The following is a 12500-nucleotide window of genomic DNA, read 5'->3' as shown; positions in this document are numbered from 1 at the left end:
TACATTATTATGAAGCAAAGAGAAATTGCTTTCGTTACGAGGTAGCAACTCACTCAGTTGGCAACTCACTCAGTTGAGTCCTTTCACGGGAACACATGAGCCCAACAAATTGGCTTGCTCCTAACAGTGTAGCTTCTGTCTTCATAGCTCAGTTGGTAAATTCTCCAGATAAGAACGAGGATCATTTTTCTCCTTCGTGATTAGCCAGCACTTCAAATATATACATTTATTTCATAATGAGAATCATTGCCATCACTCTAACCTAAATAATAAGCCAGCCTTCATCTCTACTGCATTTCTTTTTCTTTGTTTTGCATTTGACGATCCAGGTCATCGGGACAGCCCAAGTTTACGCAGATTTGCGTCCAGTTTTGTTCATTTTTCTAGAGCAGATTATAATAAGCATTAATAGGTAACCACATATTCTTTTTTTCTCGAATACACTGACCCTTCGGTTTATTTGCTCTTTTGGGACCTTTTCCGTTCCCTTTTCCGTTCCCCTTTCCGTTCCCCTTTCCGTTTTCCGAACGGCCGCAAAGAGGTGAAACTGCTAGTCATCATAATAGATTCCACTCGGGGCCTACTCGCTACCAAAACACAAGGGAACAACCATCGACTTACTCGCGCGTGTGTAAATGATCCCGCGATAAAATATCCCGCCAGGTGCGCAGGCTATAATAAATGAAAATTCATAGGGCCTCTGGTCATGCTTGAAAATGCATTTGAATGAATGGATCCCAAAAGTAATAAATTAATTGTTTTTATATTATCAACCAGAGTCTATTTTCTGTGCCCGGAAAACGAAGGGATTTTTGTTCCTGTGTTTGGCACACGCAATGGAGAAATGGAACGTTTGTAAACAAACGAATCCATGCGGGGTGCTTATTTTTCACTATTAAATGTAATGCCCAAAGGGATTTTGCGTTTTGGAGTTTTTGTTTGAATTTTTCGCATGGTATTCCAATCTCAGATAAGAACGAGACAGAGCAAGCGACCCCCCATTACCATTGATGGTTTTCTTAGGAAAGTGGCAGTTAAACGGACTCGTTCATAGTTCTTAATTAAGTATAATAATATTCTTTCACAAATTTTCTTGTCCTCAAGGAATAATAGCACCGAAACCAGAAGCAAGAACCCTAGTGCAGCCAATGCCTTTTCCACCTCCGCTTCGCCCCAAGACCCAAGGAAATGACAGCAGCAAGGCCTCTAAGTTGAATTCTTAAAGCGACAGATTTCATATATAATACCGCACACGATGGCAAGTGATGGCAACATTAGCATAGATAACAACCTTAAACAGCATTGTAAAGGACTATTTTATAGTTGTGTGCTTAGTAGTTTGACCAATTTATGGCAGCAAGCGAGGCTTTGTTTGATTTCGATTCGATGCAATCTACCTTGTTTTTACAATGAAAATCTTGTTATTCCAATAATAAATTATCAGTAACTTCTGATTGACAAGAAAAACACCAGAAACTTACTCTTGATTCTATGAAAATATGTGGCTTAACGCCAAGCTAATTTACTGGCAAATAAAATCAATATATAGGCGAGCGCAATGTGAGTGTTTTTTTTAATTCTGTCGAAGTGCTCATGAACTGAGCAAGTCTTTTGAGCCGGTCTTTTTCTATGTAGCCCGCTTGTCCTTCGCGAGCTTTCTCAAGAATCGGATTAAACTGAACTGATTCACCTTCCCTTCTGTGAAATAAAGTTTACAACATTTTTAAATTCTCAGTATCTTATTAGGAGACCAATCTGAATGTGAATGGAGTCTCGTTGGTCAGATCTTGCGGACATTCGCGCATGTTAAACTCTTTTCAGTTACTGAATTTCCCTTCTTGTTTTGATCGCTCAGTTCTTTCCGAAATAACCCAGTTTTTTGCTTAAAAGGTTTACAGGTAAAACAGTGGAAAAACATATTTTTACCCTGAATTTGAAAAATAAATACCGGTATTGGTTTTCGAATAGAGGTCTTCTTCTTTCGGAATTTGTATTCACTTTTATAAAACCATTTCTTGACGTTGTCGCGGATTGCTTTCGTAGTTTTTAGGGTCCACGAGCACGGCATTTTTAGTATAAGCAAGTTTATACCGTGGACAATAAATCTGCCGGTGTATTCGTTCGATCAACTGTCTAGAACTGATCGATATAATTACAAGTCGAGAAAGTAAATATTTTGAGCAATAGCCGATACAATGTAGATTTCATTGTAATGTACTACAATATTTCGGCTGGCTAAAACCAGCCTCCTTCAGGTACTATAAATGTTGACATACGATTGCTTTGCCGGATTACCTCTGCCGGCGATCGAATTTCTTCCATTTCTGTCACAAATAGGTCCTACTTCGGTAAGGTTTCGCTCACTGGCACTACAGGATAACAGGAAGTCGCCTGCCTTGTGTTGGGTTTTTAGATGGAGAATAAAGACGAGAGTAAAACAAAAACGTATGTGTTCCGTCCGATCTTAGGAACTACAAATATCGAGTGACCGCGGCTAACTGTTCAACAATATCATGAGAGGTATGAGTACAAGTCTACATCTGACTGCCCTTATATGAAGGCCCGTTCTGGTCAAAATGGTGGATATAGTTTTTACCTGTGCATGAATTAATTTTACACGTTGATAGAATTAATATTTTGCATTTCTAAAACATTTTGTTTAACCGCCAAATTAATTTTACCATACCTATTAATTATATTTTTAGAAGACTTATATTTTGTGTGTTTGGAATTAATTTTGTGTGTGTTTGGAATTAATTTTGTGTGTGTTCGGAATTAATTTTGTGTTTCTTGTCCCATACGTCTTTGCGGCCGTGTTCTTTGCCATGTGCTAATAACATGGCGGCTCGTCAACAAAGGTCACGTCGAGTGGTGTTACGAGAAAGAAATGAACGTGAGTTCGCACTGTTTCTCCAGAATCTTAAAAGCGTTCTCAATATTTTGGCTAATATTGGGGAACAAGAGTTGGAGACAGACATTCTAGTTGAAACAAGGTATCGATTACTGGATGCATCGGGTACATTCACTTTTCTAATGAATGATTTAGCCGGCGGTGTTACAAATGTAACTGGTATCCCTTCATCTGCACTTCAAGCCCCCGTTCAGAATATGAACCATTCATTAACACAGTTAATCGCCTTATTGTCAAGTCAGATTGAAAACCGTGACAATGCAGATTTTTACGATGCACTGGAGGTTTCTTATTCTGCTCCGCTGAATCTTGCACAGCCAGGACGAGGTCGTAAACCCTATGAAATAACCAAAGAACAAGTGGAGCATTTACGATCACTTTATTTTTCTTGGGAAGCAATTGCTGGCATTCTCCAGGTTAGTATTTCAACCCTTCAGCGGCGACGTAAAGAATTTGGTTTGAGTGACTCTGCCTACTCAGAAATATCAGACGATGAATTGGATGAAATGTACAGAGGTATAACTGGCAGTCCAACAACAGGAATTCTGACTCCTAACATTGGAAGAAGACGATTTATAGGTGCACTAAGGAGTAGAGGCTTGAACGTTCAGAGATGGAGAGTCACTGAATGTTTACGACGTGTTGATCCTGTTGGAACTGCCTTACGCTGGAGAATGACCATTCATCGTAGAAAGTATTATGTACCAACCCCCAATAGCCTATGGCACATAGATACAGGACACAAATTAATCAGGTATAAACTGATAACACATGTCTGCACTGATGGGAAGACCAGGTTAATTTTGTATGCTGCTTGTCGCGACAATAACAAAACAGAAACAGTGCTTTCTTTATTTCACAATGCAGTGCAGAGATGGGGATTACCCTCACGAGTGCGTTCAGACTATGGTATGGAGAATTATCTTGTTGCTGCTCATATGATACAACATCGCGGACCAGGAAGAGGCAGCATTATCACTGGATCGTCTGTCCATAACTCCAGGGTGGAGAGAACACATCGCGATGTTTATTCAGGGGTGTTAGTTTTCTATGTCCGCATTTTTCTGCAGTTGGAAGATGAAGGCAACTTGGATGTCCTTAATGATCTGCATTTTTCAGCCTACACTATGTCTACATTCCAAGAATAGAAAATTCTCTGAGGGAGCTTGTCAGGCAAATGAATAATCGGCCAGTGTCAACCGAAAGGAACCTGTCACCACTTCAAATGTGGGAGAAGGGTATGCTAGAGAACTTACATTCTGGACATACTACGTTAAGTGAGACTGAAATTGATCACTTTGGAGTAGATCCTAATGATGTGCAAACAGTAGAAGATGAAGATTACCAGGTAGATATTTCACCACCATTAATCAGCCTTTCAGATGGACAGCTTGCACAACTACCAGATCCTTTGTCAGATGATGGAAATGTATTGATATCATTAACATGCTTCTGACCTCGAGTGAAGTCTCTTGAGGCCTAAAAGGAAGAGCCAAACAGTGCCACTATAATAAAATTTTTTCTCACCCATAGTAGCAGATATTCTGGGCAACAAATTCACCAGTTCCTCCATTTACTTCTTTACTTGATCATTAAAATTGAAACATTATTTTGACGTTGAAGATGTTTTGCTGTTCACAATTTTTTTTTAGGGGGGAGGGGGGTAATTGCCTTCAAGCCTGCCCCCAATAGAAAGGTTTATCCCTAATAGGGTTGCTAAAGGAAAGCAGTTGGAAGGAGGTTACCTGTGGTTGAATGGATTAACCATTTGATCTGCCACAAAGGCTGTTAAGAACTCGTAACTACAGTCGTAAATTTTTGCATCCGTTTTTTGATTTATCGAAAAAACATATCCGCTCTAAAATTACACGTGTCATGAAAATATATACAAGTAATTTTATCATAATATAAAAACCGGAAAATCAAGTTGAAATCAAATACTATCTATACAAACAAATCCAAAACTTTGCGACCAAACGTTATATAAGAATTGTTAGGCCTGACTGTTCGTGACAAAGGCGTTGCAGTTTTTTGTATGCAAACTAGCCAAACATTAATTTCATTGACAACAAACAAGAGTTTCAAATCAAGTTGTATCCTGTATTAAAATGCCTCGCTTTGTTTATATCTTTCTCATTTTTTTGCTATCAACATCGTTCACAGATAGATCTATGAATCATAGATACAATAGACAATAGATCTATATATCATTGGAATATTAAGTTTAATTATCCCTAGTCACAGGTTTTCGTGGTACAGATTTCAATAAAATAAAGTGGTACTCTGTTCAATTGACTTTGATAGATCATTGCGTTCATCCATAAATTATAACAGTATCGGTCATAGAAAACTCAGAACAGATTTATTGCATTAATTTAGTTCTTTACTTTTATTAACAGCAACACAAAATGAATAACATCATTCAGCTTGAGTAATTATTGCACTGAGGTCAATCAAACCTAACAGCTCAAACTGGCAACAAGAAACACAACAGGGCATATATAAACCCATCAATATATATGGACGTATAGAACGTAAAACTTAAATTAAGCTTGCTTCGACTTAAATTTATTGTGTGGCAACATTGTCAAGTTCAAAATATTGATGACAATGGGGAATTTTGACAGTCTGCAATAGAGAAAAACATTGATGGAACCTTAGCTTTATGTATTTTCTGACCCACCAATTAAATTTTTGTCTTGATTTGCATCCATCTGCAGAAAATTATATTACCTGATACGTTAAATCTTATTAAAATGTCAACTTGAATCAATAATCTATCATCTTAACCAATGAGATTATTGAAATAAAACCTTCTGAGCAACATGCTACATACCAAAGTTCACTTTTCTCAAATGCAACAGAGTCTAGACAATAATTAGGAAATGGACATCACAAAATTGTACCTTCTTACACTTTTCAAAAAACCCATTAAGACCAAAGTCAAAAATAGCAACATCGGCCATAGACTGCAGGCCATTTACTTCTTGCCAAAGTAACACTGTGAGAATGCCAAGTCATAGAGAGCAAATAATCTATCCATAGGAGGCAGAGGAACTTCCTCAGTTGGCCTTGGAAGCTCAAGCAAGTTGGTACAGGTATTAGCTAAAGGGAGGAAGCCGCCCTCCACAGGTGGGTGCTGCTCTTCCCTTTGTTCTTCCTGCTGCTTATCTCTCTCTCCTTTCTTCTGCTCATCATTGAGTCCTTCCTGACTTGCAACTTTCACGATTTCCGTGGGTAGTATAAACTCCAGTGATGGTGCAAGGCTGAAACCAAGGACAGGCTCCTCTGCACTACCAGTTAGAAACTGACGTATGTGACTCAAATCAAGCGTAGTCTGCCCACACACCCTCCTAGAAGCTGCCAGTTCTCGAACATACTTGACAAAGAGTTGATAAACTTCTTTTTTCTTTTTCAGGGTATTTGAACCCTCCTCTGAAAAGTTAGGCTTCAAAATGTGAAGTAACATTTGTACACTCAACTTGCCCCTTGCTTGGGGTCTCAGGAGATGAACCAACATTGGCAGTTCCTGAAGAGCTGACAGCATTCCAAGCTCTTCTCTCCCAAAGAAACAATTTGCTGCAGAGTGCTCTCCTCTACAAATACAGGCAATTGCCCATTTTGAAGCATGGCAACTGCCATCATCACTCCAACAAAGTAGTATTCTTGTGCTAATAATGGCCTCAAGCCATGGTCAAAGTACTTTTCTTTAATAGCTTGATTCATTAGTCTCATCCATTCCTTACGTGGCCCACCCTGATCTACACATTCTTCTCCCATGAAGTCCATCTGAAATGTCGGTCTATAATTGGTAATGTAATCTAGTTCACTAATTGTTGTTTCTAATATATTTGCCCTGTCAACAGATTGAAATGTAATTTGTTTCTCCCTCGTTGTTTTCTTCGCAACTTGTAACTTCTAAGGCTCGACCAGTTACAATCTCTTTTTGTTGAAATTTAAGCACTTCTACAGGGTCAGCCAAACACTGATCTTTAGCACCTTTGATTACTGACTGGATATCAAATGAACTCGAGGGTGGCTGACTCTTACTTGTACTGAACCCTGATCCTGCATTTGTATTAGCATCAGCATTGGTGTCTGACATATGTCGAGACAATGGGACACTCGCATCAGAATCTTTTGTCAAATCCATGATATTACAAAACAAGTCGTCTCTACCACTAGCATCACTTGACAGCATGTCAGATTCAGGGACTTCAAACACAGGAACTTCTAGTTGTTTATCACTGGGATCAATCATGGATGGCAGTTCCTCCAGGAGTCTTACATAGATCCAACCAGATGGAGCAATCGATTTCAGCAGCAGCTTTGAATCAATCTCTTTTCCTGCCTGGATGTTCGGTCTTAGCAAAGTACCACCAGAGTTCTTTACTATTTCGAAATACAAGCCCTCCATTTCACCTGTCAATAATTTCTCTAACTCTTGCTGAAGTTTTTTAGCATCCCACTTTCTATCAATGTCAACGCCTGATATAATTCGTCCACTTCTCTCTGAATCAAGCTTTTCTGCTTTCGTCAGTATTTTCTCTCTTCCCATTTCTAGTATCATAACATCCTTTGAAACTATCTCTGATGCCAACGGTCGACCAGCAGGACGCCTTACATTCGGAACGACTGGATACGGCCGCGAACTAGAATCAGAAGTTCTTCTGTATCTTCCTCTTGAAACTGTCGGAAACCTCCTCTGCAATTCTGTTAGTGCGCTATTAGTCGTCTCCGATGTTGTTGGTTGACGTTCGTTACTAGGAAATCTTGTCGTTGATGGTCCGTGCGCAATTAACGAGGTCAGCTGATTAATACTGTCTATTGCAGCTTGTGCGATTTCTTTCACTAGTTCGGACGTCGCTATCTTTGTTTGGAAGCACATGGTAGAGAACTACCGCAAGGTGTTATGGGTAAAGGAATTTTGAGAAACACACAAAATTAATTCCGAACACACACAAAATTAATTCCAAACACACACAAAATTAATTCCAAACACACACAAAATTAATTCCAAACACACAAAATATAAGTCTTCTAAAAATATAATTAATAAGTATGGTAATATTAATTTGGCGGTTAAACAAAATGTTTTAGAAATGCAAAATATTAATTCTATCAACGTGTAAAATTAATTCATGCACAGGTAAAAACTATATCCACCATTTTGACCAGAACGGGCCTTCATACGCCTTAGGAAAGAGTTGATTAATTTCTTACCGAAGACGTTCTTTGAAGTACATGGCGATCCTCCGCAAGTGTAGAGGAGTGTTCGGATCAACACGTCTTTAGTTCCAGAAAACACCGGAAGCTCGCAGCATTTATAAATGCTCATTGTATTCTGTTTTTGGTTCATTAGGTTAGAGTAGAATAATACCATTTTCATTAATTCAAAGTCATTTTCAAAAATGGCCTGTGACTCTCTCTACTGTTTTGAAAATTTTCATTGACTGTTCTCCTAAAATGCTCAAACACCCCTTGCATCAACCAGGTGGCTACATCAAGCATACACCATATGCATTTTAAGACTTATGAAATTTTAGTTTATTTTTTTTTTAGGTTTTAATTGATTTTCTTTGTTATTGTAAATTTATACGCCGGGCTAGTCAAGGGTTCCCGCTTTATTTTATAGCTGTCTTTCAGATGTTGACATACTGCCTATAATTATAATGATAATAATAATGATGATAGTAGAAAAGCTCTTGAAGTATATTGATCTTGAAATAGAAATCGAGAAACTATGGGGAATGAAAACGACAAGTGTTCCAGTGATCATTGGAGCTCTTGGGCTTGTCAAGAAGGGCGCTGAACATTACATCGGCAAGATCCCAGGCGACATCAGAATAACAGAACTTCAGCAGATTGTTCTCCTTGGAACTGCTCACATAATTAGGAGGACTTAATCCATCAAGTAATCCAGAAGAGTGATTGCTTTAAGCTCAAGGAAAGAACTCGTCATCAGAAGGGAATTTAGGTGAAAAGAGGAAAACGTTTAAAACATAATAGTAATAATAATAATAATAATAATAATAATAATAATAATAATAATAATTGTTGAAAATAATGGTAATTCCTATTGCAATCGGAACATTTGGAACAGTTCCAAAGGATTTAAAGAGGAGACTAGAGAATATTGGTATAGAGACCAAGATAGACGAGCTTCAGAAAAGTGTTATTCTGAACACGGCAAGGATTCTTAGGAAGGTCCTAGAAGTTTGAGAAGACTTGTTGTCACCAAGCTTCCTGGAGTACTGAAGTTCCATTGCAAATCCAATGTGCGAAAACAAGATGATGATAATAATAATAATAATAATAATAATAATAATAATAATAATAATAATAATAATAATTATTATTATTATTATTATTATTATTATTATTATTATTATTATTATTATTATTATCAACATCATCATCATAAAACCCAGACCCTGTTCTGATGGAGGACCCTGTAATAGGGTGGTTACTACCATCGTTCAGGGTTAATGAGAGTGGACGGAGCTCTCTAAGCCTTAGATGGCAATCCACCTAGTGATGATGCCACGAAAAAAGTACTGGTTAGTGGGAACCTAAAAAACAAATCCCATGTAATATAGTGAAAATGTCAAATACCGAATTGGTACACAAAGACGTTAACGGGAACGGATTTATTGATGAAGGTGTCCCATCCGGCAGATGTTCTCCGGTCCAGCAGCGGGGACCCGGTCGTCATTCTGCTACTGCTCGGATGAAATGGAGTAAGCAAGTGAATATTGTAGTCATGGAATGCCACTATCGAAGTAGTGCATTCAATGAGAATGGTGTACCTATTAGAGGCTATAGGCAAAGGATGTACATGGAATGGATAGAGCGAGGGCTGTTTGATTCTACCGAACAGAGAATATGCGACCAGGCAAGGGTAATTAGGAAGAATGGCTAGTTGTCAGATGTAGATCAAGAAGCGATACGACGAAGAGTCGAAACAGAGAGTGAGGATAATGACGAGGAAGATGAAGAGGGGGGACATCATAGAGAAGAGACGTTTGAGAATAAAGAAAGGAAAGGCATCGTTGTAGAAGATCGTTGTAGATACCGAAACTAATACACTCCTGAGAGCTGGTGGTGTGTGGGTTGCGCACACCTTGGGATTGAAGAGATTTGTCCAACTGAAAATAACTGAGCCTTGGTAGAAAAGGAGGAAAGAAGGTGTCATAAAAGTTCTAAGTAGGCCTATTAACATATTAGAAAGAGAAAAGCGCGGAGATGTAGTTGAAGGTGTTGATGATCGTGAAGGAGAGGGTATGGTGGGTGATGAACAAGATACGCAGGTTGACGAAGAATAATCATCGCCTGATGTCAGAAGTATCATCAATGAAGTAAAAGAAGTCATAGCGACGGATGAGAGCATTGATGGTATTTCTTTCAAAAAGGTCGATCGGAGAAGACTGATCGAATGTACAAACAAGGTGAAAGATGCTATCAAGGATACCAACACTAATTACATTACCGAAACTAATACACTCCTGAGAGGTGGTGGTGTGTGGGTTGCGCACACCTTGGGATTGAAGAGATTTGTCCAACTGAAAATAACTGAGCCTTGGTAGAAAAGGAGGAAAGAAGGTGTCATAAAAGTTCTAAGTAGGCCTATTAACATATTAGAAAGAGAAAAGCGCGGAGAGCTGAAGAAGAGAGGCCAATTTCGAGATTTGGACAATAAGTATCATATAAAACGGAAAGGTTTGGTAACGGTAATGGAATAACTAAAGCAGAGGCTTCTAGTCAGAGGAGCAAAAGTCAAGAGGTTCGAACAACGACTAGCTCAATATAGACAAAATTAATTGTTTACCTCGGACCAGAAAAGTCTATATAGAGAGCTAAGTGGTGAATTTGGAGGAGAAGACATTACCCTGATGCTGAGGACAGTACGAAATTTTGGAGTGGGATATAGAATGTAGAGAAGGGTCACAGACAAGATGAGCAATGGTTAAACCAAGTGACAGAAACTTTCTACTTGTTCAAGTAGTAAGGAGCTTCTCGCAAGACATTAAGATGTCGTTTGGGCTAGACAAGTGTGCTGTCCTGGAAATGAGAAGGGGAAGACAAGTTGGTAGTAGCGGAATAGAACTAGAACTAGAACTACCCAACGACCAGCATATCGGGGAAATAGAGCAGGAACGCTACAAATACCTTGGCATCTTACAGTTGGACCAGACTCCCAACACCAAGATGAAACGCAAGATAACATCAAAGTATATCAGAAGAGTCAAGAAGTTGTGTAGATCAAAACTCAATGGAAGAAATTTGATTCATGTCATCAATACCTGGGCTGTAAGCGTAGTACGCTACAGTGCGGGGATTGTGGACTGGACAATGGAGGAGGTAGCCAACATGGATAGAAGAACTAGGGAGATCTTGGCAATGAATGGATGTCTGCACACCAGGAGTAATGTTGCGAGGTTGTACCTGCCGAGAAAAGAAGAGGGAAGAGGACTGATCGGCATCGAGGAGTGTATGAGAAGGGAGAGCAAATCTCTTCATGGCTACCTAAGGGAAAGCACAGAGTGGATGCTTGAAGCTGCGTTGAAGGAGAAAGCAGAGTCTGCCGGGCTATGAGGAAAGGGAGGAAAGACGAGAAAGTTAAAAACTGGAAGGAGAAAGCCCTACATGGTGCGTTTGTCCAACAAATATCAGATGAAGCTGGAGAGGAGTCTTAGAGATGGCTCAGGAATGGATTCTTAAAAAAAGGAGACAGAAGGTTTCATTCTTGCTGCTCAGGAACAAGCTTTAAGAACAAACTCGATCAAGTACAGCATAGATAAGACCTCAGAGACACCACTGTGTAGATTGTGTTGAGATGCCACTGAAACAGTACGACACATTGTCAGTGGGTGCAAGAAGCTTCCCAGAGAGAGTATAAAAGCGCCACGACAAGGTGGCGCTCCGGGTACACTGGGAGTTTGTGCGGGAAGTATAGGATAGAGTGTACTGACAAGTGGTATGACCATCAACCCGTGCCAACCGCAGAAAATGGAGAAGTGAGGGTTACCTGGGACATGACTATCTGCACAAACAAAGTGCTGAAACATAATCGGCCAGATATTACACTAGTGCATAAAGACACACAGAAATGGACACTTATTGACATAGCTGTGCCAGCGGACCAGAACATAACCAGACCTGAAGAGGAGAAGGTTGAAATCAGAAGGATTCATGGAGCCTCAAAAGTCACAATAATGCGTATCGTGATTGGTGCTCTTGGGAGCATATCAAAAAGTGCAAAGACCCGGTTTGGCAAGCTAGATGTACGTGATTTTCTTGAAAGTGTACAATTATCGGCCATCCTTGGAACTGCTCACCTGTTGCGGAAAGTGTTGTGTCCCTAAGCCACGTGGAGTTTCTGAGACACAATAAACATTACCCAGTAGAACACCCGACAACTGGAGAGAATCGAAAACAACAACAACAACAACAACAAAAGCACGGAATCACTGCTGAGAAGGAGTGTGGAAAAGGAAAATGTGGAAGACCACAAGCAGACCAATAGAAGGAGGAGGTTAGAGAAGATAGGGAAGTGGAAGAACAAACCCCTTCATGGCCAGAACAAATC

At 39.5% G+C, this 12500-nt stretch overlaps 1 long non-coding RNA gene across 1 annotated transcript in view; it reads left to right on the top strand.

The window, feature by feature from the left end:
* LOC137979830 (uncharacterized) overlaps positions 1-8656 on the top strand; it is a 14110-nt gene extending 5454 nt beyond the window's left edge. Inside the window, exons 2-3 of the long non-coding RNA XR_011118411.1 lie at positions 1105-2520; positions 8642-8656. This is a non-coding gene — a long non-coding RNA (uncharacterized lncRNA). The remainder of the gene's footprint in view (positions 1-1104; positions 2521-8641) is intronic.
* The last annotated feature ends 3844 nt before the right edge of the window (positions 8657-12500 follow it).

The sequence above is a fragment of the Montipora foliosa genome, chromosome 12 (assembly GCF_036669935.1).
Source record: "Montipora foliosa isolate CH-2021 chromosome 12, ASM3666993v2, whole genome shotgun sequence".
Lineage (NCBI taxonomy): Eukaryota > Metazoa > Cnidaria > Anthozoa > Scleractinia > Acroporidae > Montipora > Montipora foliosa.
This window is presented reverse-complemented; position numbering and strand designations above follow the sequence as displayed.